Source organism: Agelaius tricolor, unplaced genomic scaffold (genome assembly GCF_023055355.1).
Source record: "Agelaius tricolor isolate 1412-34295 unplaced genomic scaffold, bAgeTri1.0.p SCAF_8, whole genome shotgun sequence".
In the NCBI taxonomy this organism is placed as follows: domain Eukaryota; kingdom Metazoa; phylum Chordata; class Aves; order Passeriformes; family Icteridae; genus Agelaius; species Agelaius tricolor.
Window position 1 is genome coordinate 33719697 of NW_027269268.1, and position 25082 is coordinate 33744778.

The 25082-nt window shown below is 36.2% G+C and overlaps 1 long non-coding RNA gene across 1 annotated transcript; it reads right to left on the minus strand.

Annotated features, from left to right (window-relative positions):
- Positions 1 to 16: 16 nt before the first annotated feature.
- Positions 17 to 24781, minus strand: LOC139592627 (uncharacterized). Its single transcript, XR_011680069.1, has 4 exons — positions 24592 to 24781; positions 23600 to 23725; positions 21696 to 21794; positions 17 to 932 (listed from the first exon to the last, which is right to left on the minus strand). It is a non-coding gene; the product is annotated as an uncharacterized lncRNA (long non-coding RNA).
- Between the last annotated feature and the right edge of the window lie 301 nt (positions 24782 to 25082).

A 25082-nucleotide genomic window follows, 5' to 3' on the forward strand; every position in this document is an offset into this window, starting at 1 on the left:
CAAATAAAATATTCATTTAAATGTCACCAGACATATGTCTAAGACAGCAAACATTCCAAAAGAGATAGTGAAAATGACATTATGATTACTTTAAAACAGCATCATAAACTGACATTACTGTAGCTAGAAATGAATCATACAAGAAAATAAAGTTATAATAAAATACACAATCATTATAAATCAAATTATATTGTCTTCTGTGGAAGCTGCTCTATCATTTGTTGTGCTCAATGAAGAAACAGTAAATAATGTGAAATCTAGGAGTAAATATGCAGTTTGTTCTATATTCCATGATTAAAATATATTAAAGCTCAGAAATGGCTATATCCACTAGTTCTCTGTTATCTATACTTTTCTGCTCTTCAAGGTGTATTCTCTTTTTCACCAAAACATATTGCAATATTTTCCACTTTCCTATCCCATACAGAATGCTCCTATGTCTTCTGATCAGGGTGGAACACTGTCCCAAGGCACATGTGCCCCATCTTGTGCTGCCTGAGTCATTCTGCTACACTCTGTTCCTCAAAGTGAGTCAGAAATACTTTTTCCATCTCTTCTTTTGAACCAACATCAAATTCCATTTGGAGTTACCTTGTGGACTGCAACTCCCACCCTTTGTTCTGTCTTGCTGCCCATTGCCTCCCCTGCATGGCCAGGTCACTCCATCCACTCAGCACAGAGGTTGCCTCCAGGCAGGACTGCACTGCTGTCACTTTGGGATCTCTCCAGGCAGGACTGCACTGCTGTCCCTTTGGGAGCAGACTGAGCAGGGTCACCACATGTCAGTCACAGCTCCAGTACGTCCTGGCAAAGGGTTTTGAAGGAGTAAAAAGGAAAACCAGGCAGTTCCTCCAGTGGGGATGTCTGGTGGCTGGGAAAGGAGTAATATCAAGGCAGGGGCACTGGAGAATGCAGTGTTGCAGAGGGAAGGTCTGAGGAAAAAAAAAGAGGGAGGAATAACAGGGAGGATGGAAGGACAGGGAAAACAAAAACACAAGAAGGAATACTAAGATACAAAAAAGCAGAAGAAACCATTCCCTGGTGGGAAAAGACTGTCAGTGATTTCATGTCACATCAAATGTAGATATTATTCCAGTATGCAAGAACCAATGACAAAATTTATTCTATAGTATGTCACCTCTTTGTACTTCTGTCATTTCAAAGAACTAGCCTGTAGGAATAGATAGCTGCACATCTTTCCTTCTCTGCTTGACATCATAGCCTTAAAATTGAATGATCCTTTCCAGTTCCTCAAGATCAAAATTTTCATCTCCCTTCACAGAAGAGTGCAGTAGCCATAAGCAGCATTTCTCCTTCTGTTCTCCCCATTTGCCTTTCTGGCTTCATCCACAGTACCTGGTAGGGCAACAGAATATCTCAGATCCTGGGTACACATCTGGTCTCCTGGAGGGGAACTTCTGTCCTACTCCTGTCCACCCTGTCAGACACTCACTCCAGCAGACCCTCAAAGGTACGTTGTATCTATTGCATGAGTAGAGGATACCCGGGCAACATTAATTCTCAGAATTTTGAGTCTCTTTGTTTATTCTGTGTGGTTTAATACTGTGTAAATCAAACTGAATTCTAGATTATTAAGGACATAAAGATGCAATATCCATTTCCAGTACAGCAGTTAATCAGGCTAAGAGACAACCTCATGCATAATCTCTGTATTACTGATAAAATATTGACACAAATGGATGGCATTACAAAATGGTCTAATCCTTTAAGAGGCTGAGCGCCCTGAGAGATGCACAGCAGACTCCACTCCAAATGAAATTAGTGAGCTTCTGAGACCCAGCTCTTCACAGGACCAAATCCTTTAACTATGTTAAAAATTCTTTCTACAAAAATAGTAATGAAAGAAACCCTAACAACAAACCCTCCTCATTGTGCCAATGCAAATGAGTGACACATTGGCAACAGTGCACACATAGAAGTCTGTGAGGCAACAGAAACAAAGGGCGTAATTAAGGATAAATTACTGTATAGAAACCAAGGGTTACACTGCAAATTGCTTACTCTGTGGCCAGTCTTCTGAAATTAGCAGTACTACCCATGGGGATGAATATTCACTAGTTGATCTGAAGCTGAGGATGTATGAGACATTCTTTCCTAGGAGACTGTACTCCTGCTTTTTCCTGAATCACCTCCAATGTCAAGCTTCTCTCCATGTTGTGCCAGCATACATATTTGTGCGGCTCCATAGTCACTTGGATTATCAAATTCATCTCTTTAGGGTGAACAGAGAACCAAACATTTTATTTAGGGATAGATCCAGGGCCCTGGAACACCTCTTGTCTTGGGTTATTGTGTGAACAGCTGCTTTGGCACCAGTGAGAGGATGGGAAGGACTGAAGTAGTAGATCCTACAATTTTACAGTCAGCTTCAGATAAAATTGTTGACAAATGCCAAAAATCCACTTTCATTGTCCACTCTTCCTCTTCTTGCACTGCCAAGCATACATTCCACTTCCACCTTTGTAAGAACATCTCCTTCTAGGGGTATAGTTAGATTACAATAGGGATAGGAGCCTAGCCAGGAGCAGTGCTTTGGCAGGAATCTGAAAACGCCTGGGAAAATGAGGGAAGGAGTGGAAGTTGAGAAATGCCCAAGTTGGCCAGAGCAGTATAGATGCTCAATGTAAAACAATGCACCCTGTATGGCTTTATAGCTTGACTCTAAATTATTCCTTTGCATTCATCTTTAGCACAAAAATTGTTGCAATAGATTTCTGTCAGGGAACTTCTCTTTCAGGAAATTAAAGGGAAATTTTACTCTCCTACTTCAATTTCTCCTAAGGGGTTGCTGTAAAGAATTCAAATTGTAATTAACAAAACATCAGGAAACACATCTCCAGGTTTCAGCAATATGTGTTCCACAGCTGTGGAATAATAAATTGTTCACACTACTAACTGAAATATTCAATTCAATAAACACACCTTAAAATGGTGTTTATTACCAGGAGTTAATGTGCACAAAGTACTGTTTCTGTCACATAACACAGGCGTGAAACATACTGTCCCAGGGCAGTACATATCTCAGAAGTTTAGGAAAATATTCAGAAACTGATGAGGAATTTCTCACAGCATATTATCAGTAACTTGCAATTACTAGAATTTTCTAGAAAAAATTCTAGGTCTGAAAACCAAAACTAACAGTAGTATACCAGTCAGCAACAAAAAACATTATAAGATTTCAGACCCTGAAATCTCTTTCTCATGGCAGCTCAGTATTAGAACTATCTTGGATTAAGAAATACACCTTCTGGCACATCCGTAGGTCATTACATGCAGCATACTTTAGATGACAATGATTGGTGAGCTTAAGATTCTAAAAATTCTTCAAGTCAAACACACTGTCTTTTGATAATTCGTTATCTTACAGAGACAGCTCAAGGCTCAGTGCTTCCATTGGATAAAAATGTAACCCTTTGGCCTGAAAAATCCAGCTGTTGCTCAGATAAGTATGTCCTGTATACAAGGATAGTCTTTTGTTGTTACTGCTGATAAGGGGGCAGTGCCCTAGAGCATAGGCAAAGCATTGGAGAGAAAATTCTGTTAAGGAAAAAAAAAAAACCCAGTACATAAAGACTCAAACAACTTTTTTTTTCTTTTGAGCACTTTATTCTGCAGTTGTTCAGACACTTGTGCATCTTACCCTGAAGGGTCTGGTGCTGGCTACTGTCAGGGATTGGGCACTCACTCACAGCAATTCTTAAAGAACTAATGGAATACCAAAAATTAGTGTTTCATGTATGATATAACCGGAGGGACTATTTTAAACATTCAAGCATATCTGTAGTTTCTACACCATCTGTTATATAAAAATGACAAACCTAAGAGAGACTTCTGCCTCTTCACAGAAGCAACAGGAGACTTCTGAAGGTCATATTATCCCTAATGCCTTTTCAGAGCTTCTCATAGCTTTGGTGGGATGACCCAAACTTCAAGGCCAAATTCAATGTCCTAAATTGTCTCATAAATCTCCTATTATTGCCACAAATACAACCTCCAGTTTAATTATTTCAATATTACATGATAATTCTCTCAAAAGACTGCATTTAAAAAAATAAGAAAATGGTACAAGAAAAATCAAAACTATTGATCTTTTTACTACAGGTGATGAGTATGTCTCTGAAGTGAAGTGCTTTACTTTTTTGCAGGTAGTTATTCATGCTGCCTTTGGAATTAATGGGCTGCACTTGTGGTCTCAGGATGCTCATATTTCCTGTAAAGATGATGACCACCTGCTATTACACTCTACTGTAATACTCAACCTTCAGCAAGTCCACATCTTTATTTAGCTGCTTCAAGCACATCTCTGATGTGCTTGAGTGCACTCTGCTGCATGCCTTGATCCATCTGCCCTCTGCAGACCTGGAATAGCCTCACTAGGATCCAAGCACACCTGGACTGAACTGGGCCTCACCCCTTATCATTCTCAGCCATTTCCTCTGCCCCACAGTCCTTTTACACCTCCTTTACACACAACTAGGGGCCAAGGCAACCCACACATCTTTCAGCTGGAGCTACAGTCTGCCAATAAATTGAGGGGAAGGGAGAGGAAGGCCTTTTCTCTGATTTGATTCATGATGCTCTTCTGAAAACCAAATAAATGTCCTTCTGATCTACTTTCAGTTCGGAGTCTCAGCACCCAGTATCTCATTTACTTGGATGGTTTACAGAGCTCTGCTCCCAACACTCTCTATAAAATCAATATTTTTTTATTTAATACAAAAGATGGCTGCATTTGGGGAAGTGTCTAACAATTGTCTGCCTACTTGTAAAGCCAGTGATTTGAATTATCTGAAAGGCTACTTATTCACCATATGTTAGAGCAGAGGATTATCCTGAATACATGTGTGGACAGACACTTGCATAGTCAATATCCATTCCTTAAAATCCTCAGATTATAGAATGAAGGTAGCATTTATATAAAATAATATTTTTGCTGGAATATTTAGATCCCAGCTTTATTTACTCTTTTCCCTCAAACACATTTTTTTCTGTTCAATAAATGAAACCAATGCCACTTATTTCAGAGGTAGTTATATGCTCATCATACCACAATTCAGTTTGAATAGAAACTGACATATATTTTGTAACTTCCAATAATAATGACTAATTTTTCCAAGTAATTACAATGCAAATGTACTTGCTGAATGTGAAAGATACCATTTCTTGAGGGGGCCAGAAAAGAGTCTTCAAAGATGAACACATGCAGTAAATCTACCCTTTATTTGTGTTTTCAGCATAAGAGCATGTGGACTACTAGACCCAACTGATTACTACAAGAGAAAGAAATGTAATTGTTTCTGAGAAATAATTAAAGTTGTTTTGAACCAAATTTGAGAAGCACATTCAGTTTCAGTAACTCTTTAATTATTTCTCTGAGAAAAGGTACCTTTTGGGGATTTTATTTTCTTTTAAAGATAGTAGGTAAAGAATGAGGAATTGCATTTGATGTGATTCTGTTTGGGGAAAAATCATGGAATCAGAGAGTCATAGAATGGCCTGGGTTGGAAGGGACCTTAAAGACCATCCAGTTCCAGCCCCACCTGCCTTGGAAAGGGACACTTTCACTAGACCAGGTTGCTCAGAGCTCTGGACAACCTGGCCTGGAACACTTCCAGGGATACAACATTCACAACTTAAATGGAAAAATAAAATTTATCCAATAAATAACAAGGAAATACTGTAGCCATATCAAATTCATCTGCTTATGAACAGGATATAAGAAAGAAAATGTTAAATATATAGGCAGATATAATCATCCCTGATTTTGAAAAATGTAGGTATACACATACATGTTGTGAAAATTGTGGAACAAAATTACAGGATATTTAAATCACATCTATAATCCTGGGATCCAGCCTGGGGAAAAATATATATCTCACTTAAAATAGTCTTTCCAGGTTTCTCAATGCCACAATTCCATTGCTGTCTTACACACCCTTTGCCTCTGTGGAAAATGAATCTTTACCAGACTCCTGCTGCATAACACTGGTGCTCATGTTTTGTAGCTCACAGGGAGGCATGACTCATGGCAAAGATGGAGCATCTCTTGCCTCTCCCAACCATTTCCTCCCTCCCCTCTCCCTCCATCCCCACTCCAATGATAAAACTTGTTTGCTAACAGTATCAGCTTAAAAATGCTCTGGAAGAGAAGCTCTTGCTGCTGGCTCCTGTACTCCAGCTCCAGACCTGGGTGAGTCTCTTCTTCAGCTCTGCTGCCATAGCTCTCAGTGCAGAGAATTGATGGATGAGATGAGGGAGCTCATCCAGATTACTTTTGTTCCATTCATTGGTTTTAGGCTTGATTTGGACCTGTTCCCCATTTAGCTCATGCAACTGCCAAACTTTGATCTGTCAGCCTGTCCAGTTTCCAGCATATTGTAGAACAGAGACAATGCTAAGTGGGAAAGAATGAAATAGAGTAATACCTCCAAAAAACATTTCTGGAGAGACAAAGTATCATGGGACTAGACCAAAGAGTTAACTTTGTGTTGCCTTCTAGAACTATGACTGACTCCTTAGGATGGCAGAGTGGATAGTAGAATTATTAGAAAACAGATATTTTCTTTATGGCCTTGGAAAAATAACCAGGCAATCTAATTAAAATAAATCTCTGCTCCTCCTCTTCCTTTCCCTTCCCTTCAAAACACATCCTCAGAAGTCTCCCAGTTGCAAACAAGCCTTTTAGGGTAACTTCCTTCCCTTTCATCCCTTTTTGTTTGGAGTGAAGGCAAAAAATGAGAATGAGCCTTTCACATCTAAAATGTCACCTCAGTAACTGCTGCTATCACCAAAACAAATCATTCTGATATATTTCATATGCTTTTCTTTTTAGAAAATAATTTCAGATGAAAACATGATTCATACTACTTAAATAGCGTATATGGTTTAAAAAAAGAGCTTTTTCAGTTTTACTGAAGTCAAAAGGAGTCATGTACCATTGATTTTCTCAAAAGCAAGTAGCAATGAAAAGATATTCATAGCTTATGCTTTATTTTTGACATAAGAAGAGAAATACTGGTGCTGAAAATAGCTCTGAAAACACATGAGATGTGAAAATATGCAATTAAATCTATTTGAAGTGTCTGGTAATGACAATGAAACAACTTCTGCAGTAATATAAAATTCTACCATAGGTCCTTCTGCATTCTAAGACCCCTTGAAAAGCATTTATCTGTGTGAGTTGGTGAGTCACTGCCTCACTGAATGTTGCATATCGCCAGAATGGGCCTAGATTGTTTTAACAGACCTTAGAGAAATAATGCTTAGTAAATTTAATATGTATATTTCTGAATTCAGAAAAATAGTCTGAATTACAAAGAGAAATTAAGATAATTATTAATTCAAAGCCAGCAACAATACATACAGATTAATATGGCATTTGGCATGCCCGCCCATCAAAAACCAGGGCTCTTGAATGTGAGAGAGATAGCAGGAAAGGAAACAGGTCTTCATAAAACATGAAGACATTCCAAGTGAAGAGGTTTGGAATTTATTTTGACATGCATTAGAAAAACATCAAAAAATCAGACCCATAGAAAAGAATAAATACAGTTGTACTATTTCTAGTGAAGGTCATTTTACATTTTAGTTTATTAATTTTATGTTTCCTTTTCAAAATACACAAAAATTTGGGTTTTTTAACTCTAAAACACCAATTCCAGGATAAATCTATTTGTTAGCTTTTCTTTTAGGCAGGTATAGGGCAATGATATTACTTTTTAAATTCCATCACAATAATACAAAACCTGAAAAACATAATAAAAACATATTTGTAAATTGAAAATTATTGCAAATTTCTGATAAAAATCACATATGTAGGTAACAAAACCAGACTCTTTAAGATTATTTATAAAACATACTATTATTTTGTTTTCACTTAGATGCAGTTGAATGTGAAAATATAAGTTTAAAAATGCTTTGGTTCTTGCAGCTATGTACAGAGACAAAAGACTACATGGAAAGTTCTGAGTGAATATAAGTCTAAAAGGTAATTCTAAGTATTTTCCTTTTAATCTAGATCATCACAATGTGACATAACCAATATTTTAAGTGCTCTGTGGCCTTAAAATATTATACTCATTGCTTTCTGTCATCTTCAGTTTTTCTTATAATTATAGAGTCCTAAAAGAAAAAATGGAAATGTGAAATTTGTACTTGCTACAGTCATTATCATTAAAAATTCAAAAGTGTTAGCAAATTCTTCACAGTTCCCAATTGTTTTGTATTCAGAATTCATGGAGAAAGATCAGCACAGGTGACATTTACTGTATTTCTTGTTAACAACTGGCTTTTCGATCTATGACTACCAGATTTAAAATGCTACAGCTTTCCATGAAGGCTGTGTTGAAACTGCAATGAAATGGTGTTACTATTGTGGCAACAGCATGAAAAATCTAGGGTCAGACCTGGTGGATCAGCTTTAATACATTAAATGAAATTAGAACAGAGTCAAACAAATGCATTTTTTATATGTAATTATCAATTTCATTTTGATATCTACTTTTGCACTGCCCAGACAAGTAAATTTGTGTGTTCATGCACAGTGCACAGTTTCGGGAGCTAGACCTCAAAGCTTTTCACCCTGTTGAACTTCTGCTGTGATGTTGCCCTGAGTTAGGGAGATACCAGAGAGATATCAGAGTCAGGGAGATATCAGAGATATCAGATATCCCATCAGAGGATGCCACCACTGTTGAGAACATGCAATAATCTCTGCACATGCCTAACAACTCTGCATCCAGGACAAGCTAGGCAGACTAGAAGTGGCAGAAAGATCTGCCTGCTGTTCACATCACAGTTTTGTGACTATATGATTCCACTTCCCCTCCCCTTGCCCCAGGGTAGGAGAAAGTCTTTACTCCCTGTTCAGGCTGTTCAGACCTGCCACCGCAGCTCCTGGTGAGAGCAGTCTGAGAAGGATATAGTGACAATAAAGCAGGAGCCTTTCTATTCTTTGTGAAGCTGTCTTGTACCATCAATATCAGACTTATGGGGAAGTAAAAATAAAAGGCAGAGGAGTAACCATTCTGTGTTGTGGAATTTAGAGGCACTGATCTAGGAGAAAGTAGCCCTGGCTTTTGATTTCTGAATTCAAGAACATATCTGCTTTTATCTTGAAATTAATATAATTGCATGAAATATTCTGAGAATACAGTTTTTGGTCTGTTTGAGAACTTTAATTGAAAGAAAAACCTAGGCACCAATTTTTAAAAAAGCCTTGTTTGAAAACCCACCAGCTCATACCCTTAGTACATGACTACAGCAGGGAGCTGGCCAAATGGCCAGTCACATGAACTAGCATTTAGAGGCAACATAATTTCTGAAATGATTAATGGATTGCCAAGAAACTTAAGTCTGGTTCCTTCAGAAAGAGATAAGAGCAAACAGTGAATTTTAGATACTACAATGCCCTTCTTGGTTTATGTAAATTCTTAGGATTACAAATCTGCAGGTTCAGGCTCAAGATACCGTGTCTATATTGTAGGTGCTCAACAGGAACAGTATCATGCAGATCCATAAAGGGCAAACAAAACCAACAAATACTGTCCTTTAACTTTATGTGCATGTAAATGACTATGTGCATATAACCACAACATGCTCCAGATCAGGAAAATTAGCTACAGTATTGAGGAGAACTTCAGCCAAGGGTTTCTGTCCTCCCACCTCCTGTTTGGGCGCTGGGCACACACCCAGACAAATTATGGTTGCCTCCTGTGCAGGTGAATTCATTTAGCTCATTTGTTCAAGGATAAGAGAGTTTGAGTGCTGTTAACTGTAATCCTTAAAGAACAAAAGAACCTGCATGTTGCAGGTACTATCTCTTATACTAATTACAATACATGGTAATATAGGCAAGGTTTGGAAAAGTTAACAAGTAGCCTTAAACTGAAATCTTTAGAGACTATTTTAGTGGCAGTAACAATAACAATAAACCTGCAGTCTCCTTGGTTTCTTTTTTGGGATAGCTCTTTGTGTCTTGTTTTACAAAGACTAGAGTAAAGCAATAAATAATCTTGTCAGAAAACAACACAGATCAATAATAATTCATAACAAAACCAGCGCAAGTTTTTCCTTTCAAAGTCATATCAGTAGAGGTCTACACTCTAGAATATTAAATTTGCATTAAAATACCTGATTATTCATAATCTATATATTTATGGCTTCATATAGAGTTGACATATGCTCTTCATGATTGCATTATAAAACAATTTGCTATAAAATATTTCCTTTAGGGACAATCAAAAATTTTAAAATTTTAAAATAAGTAAATACAGAAGTCCTTTCTTTTCAGAGAAGAGGTGTGGAAGACCATATATGACATGGAATACTATAATCTTTTCATTGCGCTATATTAATGTGACAGCTGAGCAAGGAGCTGTGCAGTACTATTACTGCTGAGTGCCACCTCAAGTTTTACCAAAATGATGTATTTTATACTGTCAGCATTTCATATTATGATTTTAGCTCTAGAGGTCATATGCTTCTAATAATACTACATATCATTCAGTATAATTATTGATGGCCTTATACTTTCATTACAAACCATTTATTGCACTGAAAGACAGAAACAAATACATTGTAAGATATTGCCTATTAAATTCTAAGTGATAGACATGAAGGCATCAAAGATTGTTTGACCCCATGAATTTTTAACAAATATCTTCAATTCTCTCTAGAGAATTGAGGACTTGTCTTCACCAACAATAAGGAGGAAAGGAAATACGTATAAAACAGTTGTGTGCCACCTACTTAATATTTTATCTATTTAATTGTTTAGTAGGCTGCATCCCACACTAATTTTGATGCTCTATTTTTTTTTCAAATGTTAGTATTCTTTTCCTGATTCCATTTTAGAAGCACTGAAACAGATTAATTTACATGGCTTTCTGATGCCATCATATGATACTTCTACATCCAATTCCAGTGTTTCAAAATAACTACTGTACATCACAGTCAAAAATGCATCAGGTTGGTCATACTGGCTGAAAGCTTTAGGAATTCCCTGTGAATTCAAGCAATTGCAGGGTGTTGGAACTGGATTTAGGGTACTGAACCACGGCTGGTAAAGAGGCCAATATATGACTACATTTATCCTATATTAAAGTATTTAAGTATTCATTTTCTTATGTTCAGATAATCTCCTTAATGTGTGTAAGAGCCTGAAGTGTTAGGAAAATAAGAATGTTTTTTCATTGTTCTACCAGAACACTAGCTGTGTGCTTCATGTGTATCCTGAAGTGATTCAAGTCAGCCATCATGTAACTTTCCTTAAAATTTACCGAAAATGTCACAATGGAAGTCTTAAACTGCAGATACTTTTGAATGTAATTTTTTTTATTGGAGAAAATATTCAGGTTTACTATCTGCCAAGACTTCTTGTTTTAGGCTTTGGAAGAAACAGAAATAAAGACACTGTTTTCAATAAACTTAATTAAACTCATAACCTTGCAAATGCAGAATGCACCTCTGAAGGTTTTTGGAAAGAGCTTGGACTGAAAGAAGAACTATGTGAATACATTTGGAATTGATCTAAATAAAATTAGATGTATAAATCTGTCTCTGGTTCTAAACCAGGAGGACAACAAGAACTAGTTCAAATCAGAGGATGGCTCTGATAGCACAGGCAATAATTCACAATTTGTAATATTTTAATTCATGAGCAAAAAGGAATTATTCCAGTTTCATGTAAAGTACTTGACAATCCTACATTGAACATAACTCTTGGAAAAACTATTTTGAAAGTTTTTTTGCTGATATTCTCTACTCAGAAGTGATTTCCACCACTGAGATCTATAGATTAAATAAATTATGACAGAAGAAATACTGCTAAGTCTTAAAAGTAAATATAAATTAATTTTGTACTAAGTTCATGCTTCACAACTCATATGGTGATTTATATGCCTAATTTCCCATTTAACAATTTCCTATTACAATAATTTAACTAAAAAGCTCAACTTAAATTATAAATTGAACTGTATGTGATGTTCATTGGTCATGAAAACAGATCCACACTTAATCTTGGCAAATTTGTCATCAATTTCTCCAAAAATATTATTGAAGTTAAGGCTTCAGTATAACCATTTTTTAGCAAACTTCCCAGTCTGAGCATTCAGGATGATCTCTGATGGTCACACTCCCAATGCCACAGACTTCCACTGCTGTGACCAAAGTCCCTTCACAGCAGGCTGCTCCAGAGGCCAGAGGGGCCCCACACACCCCACTCACACGGCCAGAGCAGGTTTCCCACAGCAGAGTCCCAGAAGCCTTGTTCCATAAAACAATTTATTCACAGCACAGTAACACAGAAAGAGCCTGAGCTGCTGCCTCCAAGGGGGGCCTCCCAACAAAGGAATCCGCAGGCTTCCACACCTTCACAGGCTGAGGGTGCTACAGTCTTGCTCTTCCTCCTGAGTCCTCTGCTCCTTCTGTGCCTCCCAGCATCCATCCACCCAGCTGGCACCACCATTTTTCTTGCCTTTTGTTAACCAAATGTTGGCAGCTCATGGTCTTTGGTCTCAGGCTCCCGCTCTGAGCTCAAACTGCACCTCTAAGAGAGCTACCTGCACCAGATGGACTCCTCAACACTGTCTGAGGATTAGAAATATATGAAGATGGGGAAAACTTTCACTGATATTTATGTAGAGTGAAGGCATATGATGGCTATACAGACATGTATTTTATGTCTCATACCCAGCACCAATTGCCTGGGTTATGGAAGAAACTCTTCTACAAGCAAGTTTATTCTCTTTTTTCAGTTATGGAGTTTCTTTGCTCTCTATGAATCATGAATACTTAAAGAAAATACTTGATATAGTATTTCCAGAGGTAAATCTTCAAGATCAATAGAATAAATTTAGGCATGAATTTGACCCAGTGACTTCTATTGATCCACTGAAGTTATTGACCTAACAGAATAGTGCAGTCTTCCTTTGACTGGATATTTAATAAAGCACCAAAATTTGCTTCCATATTGAATACCAATTTGAGTTGATAGTTTGTATCATGGGTTATTGATTTTAAACGTATGTTACTGATTAAATCTGAAGTCTTTGAGGACAGCAGTGCATGTAAGATCAGGGGATAACTTGAGAGAATTCAAGAGACTGCATTGTCTGATTTCCTGTTTAAGTGGTGGTATCAGACAAGGTTGCTCAGGCCTTATCAGGTGAGATCACAAAAACCTCCAAAGATGGGAATTGCACATCTTCTTTAAACAAACTTACCCACTGCTATACTGTCCTCACAGTGGAAAAAATTTATATCCAGTCTGATTCTCTCTTGTTCATCTTTTGATCATGACTCTTGTAAGGTCCATATGAACCATCCATACTGTAGGGCACAAAACTACACCCAACACTCCAGTGGTTCTCTCAAAAGTGCCACGTGGAGAGGCATAATCCCTTCCTTCCTTCAATATACTCATTGCACTTGTTCTTCCCCTCACTGTCAAAGCCAATGAGTTGGATGGCCCTTTCAAGGTGAAAATTTTCAATTACAGTTTTTGATTAGAAAGATAGATTGGAACAGACATGGAAACAGGTATTTTTTTTCTTTTGTCCTTCTTCATTTTGATGCTCCTCAGTCTTTTTCTTCCCATTCTTATGCATCTGTTTTTTCTCAAGTTATTTGGTCAAAATGTTATTTTAATATTTATTCTCACATTCAGTTTTTATTTGGATTTTCTTTCACTCACTAATGAATTATAACCAAGTAACCATTTCATTAATTATATGTATTTGCCTACATATACATGCATGTACCTGTAATAGGCATTATCCCTGTTGTCAAGATGTACAAAGAAAAATCTAATAGAATTATTTTTTAGTATTCTTAGGGACTTGAGCTGGGTGCAAACTAATGAAAATCTTGGGTGTTAGGACTTCTGGGACTAAGGAACATGCCTGTGGAGCTCTAAAATATACACAAGAGATCATTAAAAGGTGTGGGTTTTTTATCTCTGGATACCTAGACTAGAAATCATTTTATGTCTGAACCTCCTCTGGCACTCTCAAAGTCCCTGAAGTCTGAAAGAAAAGTTTTGAAAGCCACAAGATAACTCAGATGAGAAGCTCTGACACCAAGATTCCACCCTCTACTATTGTAAAGGAGACTTTATTACTGGCTATCACAAATATCTGATGTAATCTCCTGTTTTTATGAGTTAATTTCATTTTTTGTTTTCCCTTTTAGCATTTGTTAAGTATCCTGTCTTGGCTTTAATTTTTGTTATAAAAATTTCAAGTTTTTTTGATTCTAGAATTTATCCCAAATACAACAAAATATTATCTCAATAATATGACATTTTCTGGTGCTAAGGGACATAGCACATATTCCACATGCACATAAAAGCAGAGTTTTGTCCTAAATATGCTTGACAGGGGAGTCTGGCTGATTATCAGGTGGGGTTTAACAGAAATACTTCAAATTCTGCAAGCATGTGTGATAATCTGAGTTTGAGTCAGATCTTCTTATCTTTGCTATTCATTTTTCTGCTCATGTACACATCTAAATTTGAAAAGAAATAACTGGTATCAATAAATAGGAATTAACCATTCCAATTAACCATTGCAATATATAATAGGATTACAAGAGATGAAAAAACTAAAATATTTCATGCTAAAAATCTCATCTAGTCCTGCTTCACCCACATCCCTGTCTTCTCCAGGCACTATGTCAGAATAAGGGCTGCTGGCATAGGTTAAGGTGGCAGCTGCAATGGGTGGGAGAAAAGAATAAAAAAACATACAATGAGAAAACAAGAGCTATGTTAGATAAAAATTAAAATAAATTCATAACATATTGACCTAATGTATTCTAAAAATACAACCTTGGTCTACATAATTTCTTTTAATTCTTTGCATTACTTTCCTGTGTAAAATTATAGCTAAAAAATACCTGGATTTGTTTTTAAAATCTTATTTCACATACTAATTTTCATTCCCTGGACAGGGAGTTGTTAACAAGGCTTAATCAGACAGTGACCTATTTGCTACAGAATTAAAAAAATCAAAGGCAATGTTTCAAAACTCAATTAAAAGTTTCTGATTCCCTTGTGACATTCCCTTCAACAGAAAAGAATAGGATTGTTTTGGTTTGGGTTTTTTGGTTACTTTTTGTTGTTGTTAAATTCTCTCTTAGCACACATTAGTCTATAGATCATGATTACTGAACTGAACATCTCAGACTCAGGCTCGCAAGTTCTTAGATTTTCTCATCACTTTATCTGTAGTTATATTTGAAGTTAGTTTGGCCTGCTTTGATCTATAAATTGGTATGGATGTCCTGATATATGTGTGATATTTATCAGATATAGGAAAAATGTCCAAAGGGCAAAAGTTTCTGCTTCATACATTATGTAGGCAAAAGACTGAGGTTATAGCTGTGGTGCAAAATCTTAACCTGGAAATGATTCTGAGTGTTTGAGGCAAATTTTACCAGCACATATGGCAATGATAGTAGGAATGGTAATTGTAAGCTTTTGGAAACTTCCCACATATACCTACTCTTTAGTAGGCTCATGGTAACATTTTTTTTCAAACCTTGTGACAGAATTTTGAAAATAGTCATTTACATAACAGATAAATTAGCTTAAAACATGTTCCTACATATTTATCTACCCCTATCAATCCAATATCAACAATGTAAACATATTGAAGAAAGTAGGACAAATCATTTGATACATAAGCTTTTCATGGTAAGCTTTCCATGATACATAAACCTTCTCATGGTACATTTTAAAATCTGCTCCAAAACAGTGAAGGAAGGAAAATAATGAAGAGGGCAGGGAGCTTCAGTATTTATTCTTGTTGTACATGTTCATTTCTAGTTTTCAGTTTCTCTGAGGGACAGGAAAAAAATGAAAACAAGTTTTTCTTAAGTTGCTGTAAGAAGGTAAGAAATTGAATTGGTGCACATCTATACCAAATCTATGAAGATTCTAGATTGTGAAACAAAAGCTTAGCTGGAGACTTTGTGAGGACTAAATTGTCCAAAGGGAAATGCTCTTTGCTACAGAAGGTAGAGTCTGGTGCAAGGTGATGCTGAGGTAAGCTGACCGTACAGCTGCTGAGGTAAGGCTGATGCATTGTGAGAGCTGCAAAAACCTAGCTGCAGCAAACCCATGCTACTGGTAATTTGAAGAGACAAGAACCATTACTTTCTTTTGCTATTTTCTTTCCTTCAAAAAACCTTAATTTCCCTTTACTCGCAATCTCTTTGCCTCTTTTTTCTGTCAGCTGGTGCTCAAGCCCTCTCCTGGCACCTAAGAAAATACATGTTAGAGCAGCAAGTTGTGTGTGCTGACTGGAAGGGGTTAATACATCTGGCAATTTTGTAAAAGACCCTTTGTCCAAATCAGATTATGTCATTAGCGTAGGAGGCTGTATTGAAATATGGCATCATATTTATAAGGGAATGTTTGAGCTCAGAACTTTCAGCAAACAGTTTCATGCTATTCTGAAAATAACATCTTAAGACCAGTGACAGAAAATTAACATTAATAAAACCAATAGATATAGAACAAGTGATGAAAATCCACATTTTTACTTTAGACTACCACTTTTAAATGGGAAATGTGGATCATTTTTTTGTTGCACTGGGCTCCTTAGCACTATTTCAACTTGCTGAACTGTAACAGAACAAACAAACAGAGGAAATTGCTTCTCAGGTGAGAAATAAATAAATTTTAAAAAGAAGAGAGAGAAAGATAGAAAAAAATAAGTCTGCAAAATGTAATTTCAAATCCTAGGATTTCTGTAGAGAAGTCCAAAATATGACTTAGAGTAGTGAAAGGAAAATACAACAGAGAATCAAGACCTCATGCATGTATTCAGCTCTTCATTATTCAGTGAGCTGAGATACTCCTGACCCCAAATGATGAAGGTATGGAGGTCACTGCAGAAACTTTCCAGTTCTCCATAATGAGTTAGTTCAGGGTCAGCTGAGCTTATTAACTGTGGCTCAGCACTTTCCTTGCTATGCTCACTGTGGCTGCTCTGAAGCCTCAGTGAGGATGCTTGCTCTGCCCCTGAGTACTCCAGCAGCAGAGCTTAATAGGTTGAGCAGAGAAGTAGCCTGGGCCTGAGGTTCCCACAGGGCTAAGCCAGTCTGATAACCCACCTGCAGCTGAGGATCAGTGGATCTGTGCAGTTGGCATGTCTAGAGATAATAAGTCTGCCTGAACTTGGTGGCCTTCCAAGCAAAATAACTGAAATGTCTCTGAAGCACAGAGACATTCTACCTATTAAAAAAATAAATAAATAAAAAATGCTGCCTTTAGCAGCAGCACATCCATGTTTGTGTGGTGTTTATCTCATCTCATAGTACTGCCTGGCCCAAGGAGTCCTTGTAGCTTGAGAATGGCTTAAAAAGATATCAAAATTGAGTAATTTCTTTAAGTCTTTTTGAATATAAAAGCTTTCACATTCAGAATGATATGTTATAAACAACTGATCCCATTCTGGAAAATGTTTTTAAAAATCTTGAACATTCTACAGGAAAGATGGATGGAGACTATTAACAATAGTGTGTAGTGACAAGACAAAGGGGATTGGCTAAAAAGTGAAAGTTTAGGTTTAGATTGGATATTAGGGAGAAATTCTTTGCTGTGAGGGTGGTGAGACATTGGAACAGGTTGCTCATAGAAGTTGTGGATGTCCTTGGAACACTCAGAAGTGTTCAAGGTCAAATTAATTGAACCTAGGAGGCAGATGATATCATCAAAAGTGCTAAATATTAGTGAAAATATTTTTATATTGCATTTCTATGAGATGCAGTAATAGAAATTCATTTCATGAAAGAATCTTTACCCCAGGCATCAGCATATGCCATTATGTTTTAACTGATGAGAAGGAAAGAGTGAAAAGCAACTTTTCTACAAGACTTTAACCTATGGATGTCAACAAATTCCTTCACTGAAATGACTGAAACACATTGTATATGACATTTAACTCTCAATTCCGAAATCTTAACAAATGACATCTTTAGTGCAGTTGACATATTTAGGTCTGTTTTCTAAAGAGCTTTCCATAGTGATCTAGCTTGAGGAGGAAAGTTTTGGATACATCCTAAAGCATGACTTCCAGGAAAAGTCAGAAATAACTCTCTCCTTTACAAAATTCCTTTGAAATAAGTTTACACCATAGAAAGAATATTTTTAAACAGTCAGTTAACTGAGGACAAGAGTTTCTTCTTAATTCATCAAGACATTGGAAAAAAACAGCCCAAAGCAAGATGCTTTGTACTGTACCATTCACATAAAACTTTCAGTCCTGTTTCTCAGGCATTCTCTTTGGGATTTTTTTTATTAGTGTTCTCATACCTAAAAATTAAAGTATCACATATCCTCAGATAATACTGCACTATAATTTTTCACAAGGATAGACTAAAACAAATTCAAAATTGTGCTTCTAGGTGATTCTCTGTATATCAAGACATAGGTGGATTATAAAGCAAGCAGTAGCATAGAATCTGTCAGATAAAATATGTCAGAGAACAACAATATCACCTTTGAAAGATGTAAGATTTCTCAGAACAGCCAATATGTGACAGCATTTAGTAAAGTGAGCATGCAGCATTTAATGTAAAGAGCACTCAAAGTGTTTGTTGGCTTAGTGTTTCTCTCTGCATGGGAAGTCACCTAAAGGGCCAAATCCAATCTTTGTGTAAGGATATCAGAAAGAATCTTTAGCTCTGGAGAGGAGATAGCAACAAGCCTATACCTTATGAGTAGTACAAAACTGTGCTCCAGAGTAAAAACTACATACAGTATGTAGAGCCCTGAGAGTAAAATAGGAAAACACTCAATACCAGACTGAATGTATCTTCAGCATGCTCATCTAAGAAATTGTTGGAAATTCTAGAATTTCTGAAGCTTTCAAATGCAGCCGAATAACAATAATTCCTTTCCTCCAAGAATTCTGTACCTTTGGCCAAAAAAAATTTCAAAATGATTCTTGAAAGAAACTGTTAAAGAGTACTGAGTAGATGGATGATTAAGGAGTTCACTAGACATAATGGAGAAATTCTAAGAACCTATTTTGCTCAGCTGAGTGTAGTATTTCTCAGATCAAAGCAATGAAACAGGAAGAAAAGCAAAAGGACAAGTGAGTGTCCAAAGCAAAATATAATTTTGTATTAAGAATGCATTTTCATCTTCCTTTAAGATATGAAGTTTGAGAACCTTTCCGTAAGGATCAATAAGTAAATGATCAATGTCCAACAAGTCCAAAAATAGAGTTAAATTCAGCTAAATATTAATTTTTATAAAGAAAAAGGCCTTCAGTTTTTCTTCTGGGAACATTATCATAAATTATCCTTCAAGTTATGTAGTTTATGCTAGACAAAACTGTTTTGATTCTCAGGCATCTCAGTAACTAGTATGAATTCAAACCACGTATGAGTGTTACACAGAGGAATAGCTGGGTGAATGCTGTTTTTCTTTTGTGCCTTTTTTTTTCTTTCAATTAATTTTCCTTTTAGATAACTATGTGATGTCTGAGTCTAAAATTATTAGTTGAAATAAGATATGAAAGCAGTCATTGCATCTAGTAATAACTCTGCCTTCCAGCTCTTTTGGCAAATGCAAAAAAATGCAGCATGAATTAAATCTAGGCTTCTCTCTTCATAACTGTAAATTAAACAGTTCTGACAAAGCACAGATACTGAAACCACTGACAAAGCAAATTCTGGGCAGATATCACATACTACCAGCTCTGCCAAAATGAATATGAACAAAGATGCTTATGCTAATTTATGTAAAAGATTAAAACTAAGCAACTACAGAAAGATTAGGAATTAAAGTGTTAAGATGAAGTCTAAACTTATTTCTAAAATGGCAGAATAGGTGTTTTGCACATTTTAAGATCTTGGGCTTCTGTTAATAATTTTCTGGTTTGTTGATCATTGTCCAAAGATTCAGCTGAGGAAAAAGGTAGCTGCCCCTCTGAATGCAAAAACTGAGGACAAGGAGTGATACTGTAAGTCTATGCCAGGTTAACAAACCAATTTGCTTTATTTTTGATGCAAACTAATGAAAAATAGGTAAAGACAAGGCTTAGGAAGCTTAAAAGTGAATTCCTCCCTGCTGAGGAGGGAGAGTGAAAAAAACCCTCTAAGTTCATTCTCAATTTAAAGCAAAAGAGAACAACTCTTCTTCTTTTCTTTCCCATTAAAATCATTTATCTCATTCCCACATAATTGGTTACTTCATTACAACAGCATTATAGTCCAATAATGCTAATCTATGGAAGAACATTATCATACTATGATTTAGACAATCCAGGAGTGCTAAATAATAAAGGACATTAGAAAGGCATAAACAAGGAACAGTCTTAGAATGGAATTTCCATATGGCCTTGGCAGTGCTTATGAGCAGCACGAGGGAAGATGCAAATGTATTGAGAAATAGGTTCACAAGTGGGAAGGCAGAGTGATGAGTAGAAGAGAAATGGACAGAGCCAAGTCTCTGGAGTTCATAACAGGTCATATTGTCACTGCAAAGCACAAGGCCTTAGTTACCTGTTACTGCATGATAACTGCTGGCATCTTATCTATCTGCTTCCACATGGACCCTTCATTTACAGAGCACTTCAGTCCACAGAGATGAATTGCTGCTTAGTTACAGTTTAGCAGCAACTTTCTCAGCAGGAGATGTATTTGACCTATCAACTTTTCACATGCAGCCAAAAGATTAAGGCTTTCCGTAGATGCAGTAAATCTCACCTGTAGCTGCAATTTGCATCAGTATTTCCATTCATTCTCTGCTTTAATCTGTAGCCAAACACTATTCTCTGATTTAGGGAAAGCAAACTATTTTCAGTTCACCTCTGGAGTCATACACAGTATTAAATTTCCTCCTTGACTTGAATGGAGTCCACAATATTACTATATTTTATGGAATGCCTTCCTGTCAGTGTGTTTCTCAGACACTAGTTTTCCCCAACAGCACAATGATTAATTATTTGGTGCTTTACTTATACTGCAGGCATGTAAAGGAAGTCAGAAATTTTTAGCACTTTCAGTCCAAGTTTAATAAAAGACAGTAAAAGTAACAGGATGTGAGTATATATCCATTTGGATTTAGAATATATATTATGCAATAGCATGAAGAATTTGATTGTGAAGGGGTATTAATTAAAATTCAAGGCAATTGGAAAAGTTTAGTTAAAAAAAAGGAGTGGTGAGGAAAAGGACAGAATTTCTGTCAGTTAGGTCATGATATGACACCCAGTGTGGAAAAATGTATATCAATGTCTCATCTGCTCAAAAGAGATAGCATGATATTTTTGAGAGAAAAAACAGGGCTGTTGAGAACCTAAGGAGAAAAACAGCCAAATAAATGCAGAACTGGAGGCTCAAGTATTGCTTGGCCTTAACTTGTCTCTGCAACTTAACAATAGCTCACAAGTGATAGGGTTTGGCTTCAAGTCTAAATAAGAAATAAAATCCTCAAGTAATTTTTGTAACCACATGCTTCCCGGGAGGCAGGTGACAGGCAAGGTTGCACTGCTATGACATGAAAAATCATGTTGTCTCATTTAGGTCATTAGCATCATGAAAAGGAAGAGGCAAGACCAGCTGATCACCGACAGAGAGGACTGGAGGGCTATTGGCAAGGAACATTTGTGGCTACATACAAAATGAAGCAGCAATGAGCTTTTTCTGCCCACACTCACCATTGGTGTTGTCAGGATGGTCATGTTAATGCATGGAGTTTTCTACTTTTTTCCATTAGAAAAGGATTCTGCTGTGTTAAACAATATACAGGATTCCAGCTGCAGAGAGAGTAGAATGTTAGGAAGACTTGGAATAAGCATGCTGTCTTTGGATAATTTTGAATTGTTCTTAATACAATAAGAATGTGTGTGTGTGTGCATTGTTTTAAATCAGTAAGAAAGGTGTCTTTAAGAGGCAAAACACTTTGTGAACTTTTTATGGTAAAGTATCTTTTCCCTTGCTGTCCAGTTGAATAACTGTGTGCAGAAGATGCAGAAGATGACTCTGAAGCATTGTCATAGGAGGATATGGATGAGTTGAAGAGAAATCTATTACCTGTTATAGGCAAAACAATTTCTTCTGCATTTCAACTTCTGTGTTTTGGTAAGAACAGCTCTGAATAGAGCTGTGAAACAGTTAATAGGAGAATTGTTTAAATAACATGAAATATGACAGTCTTCAAAATCCAGAACAGCTGGAAATGTCATGGAAAGCAAGCCACATCTCATGAGATACCCACTAAGGTGCTGCTGCATTCTAATTATAGCTCAAAGAACAATATGTATGAGGTTTCACTGTCACTAATGCTAAATATTCTTAATTACTGTGTTATTAAAATTTCTTTAAAGTATCCTTTGATTTCAAATACCACTAGAATAGAAACTGTCTAATAAGTTCCATCTCTATCTTTCAGAGATTTCAAAGGATTATTACATAACATAAAGACGATTCATCCAACAACGAATAAAAATGCAATGCATAAATCCAGACTTCAAATAAAATAATGACCTAATTCTTTATAAAAAGCTACATTATGAAGTAGAAGTAGGTGCTTAATTATAATACTTCCATCACTATTAAGGTTTAAAGATTCAAACACAAGCATGAACTACAAATACCTATTACCTGAGCTTATTTTGTCTTCAATAATATAATATTAATAATTTTCCCACATATTTTGTACATAATGTAGGCAGTAGTATGAAGTACTCACATGAAGCACATTTCCCTGTTTCTACATGACTTAGAAACACCATGTCACTGGAGGAGGGATGTAAAAGTGGAAGATCATGGAACCTATCTTTTGTTCATTTTGCTACATTTCTCAGTACACATGGACTTCTTAGCATACATTGCAAGTGCACAGCTATAAGCTGGATTTTATTAAGGGCCCTTCACATGGTAACATACTAGCAACATACACTGTGATCTTGAAAATTCATATCTTAGAATGTCTATCGGGGCCATCGAAGCTATACTGTTTTCTACAAGATTTAGGTTCTTCATTCTTAGGGTACATATAATACCAACTACACATTTCCTGAACCCATATAGTGGGTTCCTGAACTTCCATATAGTGGAAGTTTTCTCTACTCAGAAGTACTTCTGAATTCATTAGCCTTCCTAATTTATCTTGGCACACACAAGTAAGAGAGCCTTCCAAAGGTGCAATACATGGGATGAATCATTTATCTGCAAAGCAAATGAGCTGAAAATTTAGGTCATTGAAAAATATTCAGCAAATATTCATTACTTTGTTCTGAGTTCTTAATATCTGGTATAATCTGACAGATTTTTGATAGTTTTAATATTTTTTCATATGTATGTCTGTATATATGTATGCATGAAATATATTTATTATCCTAATGGACTTTTTGTGACAGCAAAAATAGTGTATAGTATTTTCTGATGTTACTTTTCTACATCAGTATTGCATGATATGTATATAATAAATGTAAACTTCCTCATAATTAATAGTAGCTTAGAACAGAGGTTTTATATACAATTTCCATCAAAATTAACTGCTCCTTACATAAAATTTGGAATTCTATGGGCCTCTATTTAAAAATACAATGGATCCTACCTGTTGAAAATAAAAAAAGTCAACTCTGCTGTCTGAAAACGCATCTGCATTCTGACATCTCCGAAGTTACAACAGGAAATTATATCCTGTCCTGCCTTCAGCGCTTCTGTCCTCTTGTTTGCACATCTGTAATACACAAACATAATTACAATTTCCACCATGCTCAAGCTAGCCCAGAAGGGCTACTTCAGTTAAGTACCTGTGAAGCAGTACACACTGAACTCTGAGGAGCTCTAACTGTGCTGCTGTCAGGAACTACACAGATTGTGGTGTACACAAAAAATGGTTTGAAGCGTTCTGACCTTAGAGATTAATATTTCCAGCCTATGGGGTTTTTGATCAAATATTTGGAGGTGTTCCAAATGGGAACAAATAATACTCCAGTTTATTGCATGTGGTTGTTAGTTGCAGAGCTGTTACTGAGATAGCTTTTGATGTATTTTTTTAACTGGTATTAAATAACTAAAGAGGTGGGGAAATGCCCTCCTTTTTCTGAGAGGCAGTATTGCTTTTATCATGTGAAATTTATAAAAGATTAAATCTCAGTATCTAATCTTCTTCCACCTGTGAATAACATGATTTTAATGTTTTCCATTCACCACTGTTTGCTCTAAGACCCAGGACATGAATAAGAGAGAGGAAGTCTAAGGATGTAACTGCCATCAGTCAGCTCAGAGACTCACTCAACATTTGATCAATAAACTGCTTCTTGTGACTCCACTGAATTTACTAGGTTCAAGAAAATACTTTTGACTCAGATTAACTTAGTGCAGGTGCATTATACTTCTTCTTTCTGGTAGTTTATGAACTGGCAAATTTGTACTGGAGAAAATATGGAAGATACAAAGTTCAAAAAAGAGTGCTTTCATTGAACTGAATGGTAAAAAAGGAATGCACTGATGGTTTCAAAGTAATGATTCTGGAATTCTGTCTCATTTCCCTCTTTAGAGGAAAAATACAAAGTCATAGTGGTTTTCTTGTTTTTTTTTTACCTTTTTTTACATTTTATTTATAGAGTTAACTGGATATTTCATCATTCACTTCAATGGATCCAGTTTGCAAGCCTTCTGGGGTTTTTAGGTAAAATGTTTTCCTCTTCTGTTATGTCTGAAGTACAACAGAAATATATGAAAATGGAAATTTCAGGTTTAATGCTTCCATTGTGAAAAAAACCAAACAAAATTTCATTCTGAAGGGCTGTTACCAAATGAAGAAAAGGCATGTCATTCTGATTGTTTCATTTAGTTCGTGCACTTTTGTAAAAAAAAATTATTAGATGCACTCTTCTCCTTATCTGAGTCTAGTAGTCCATCTAAGCATTAAAGCAACAAAGTTAACTTACTCCTGATGATGAATTGCCAGTTTGGTTAAATATACTTTTTCCTTCCTTTCTGATGTTTAATGCTTGAAGTTCTGGATACTTCTCATATACTGTCAATATCAAAATTTTCAGATATTTTGAAGTTTTCCACTAGATTCTTTT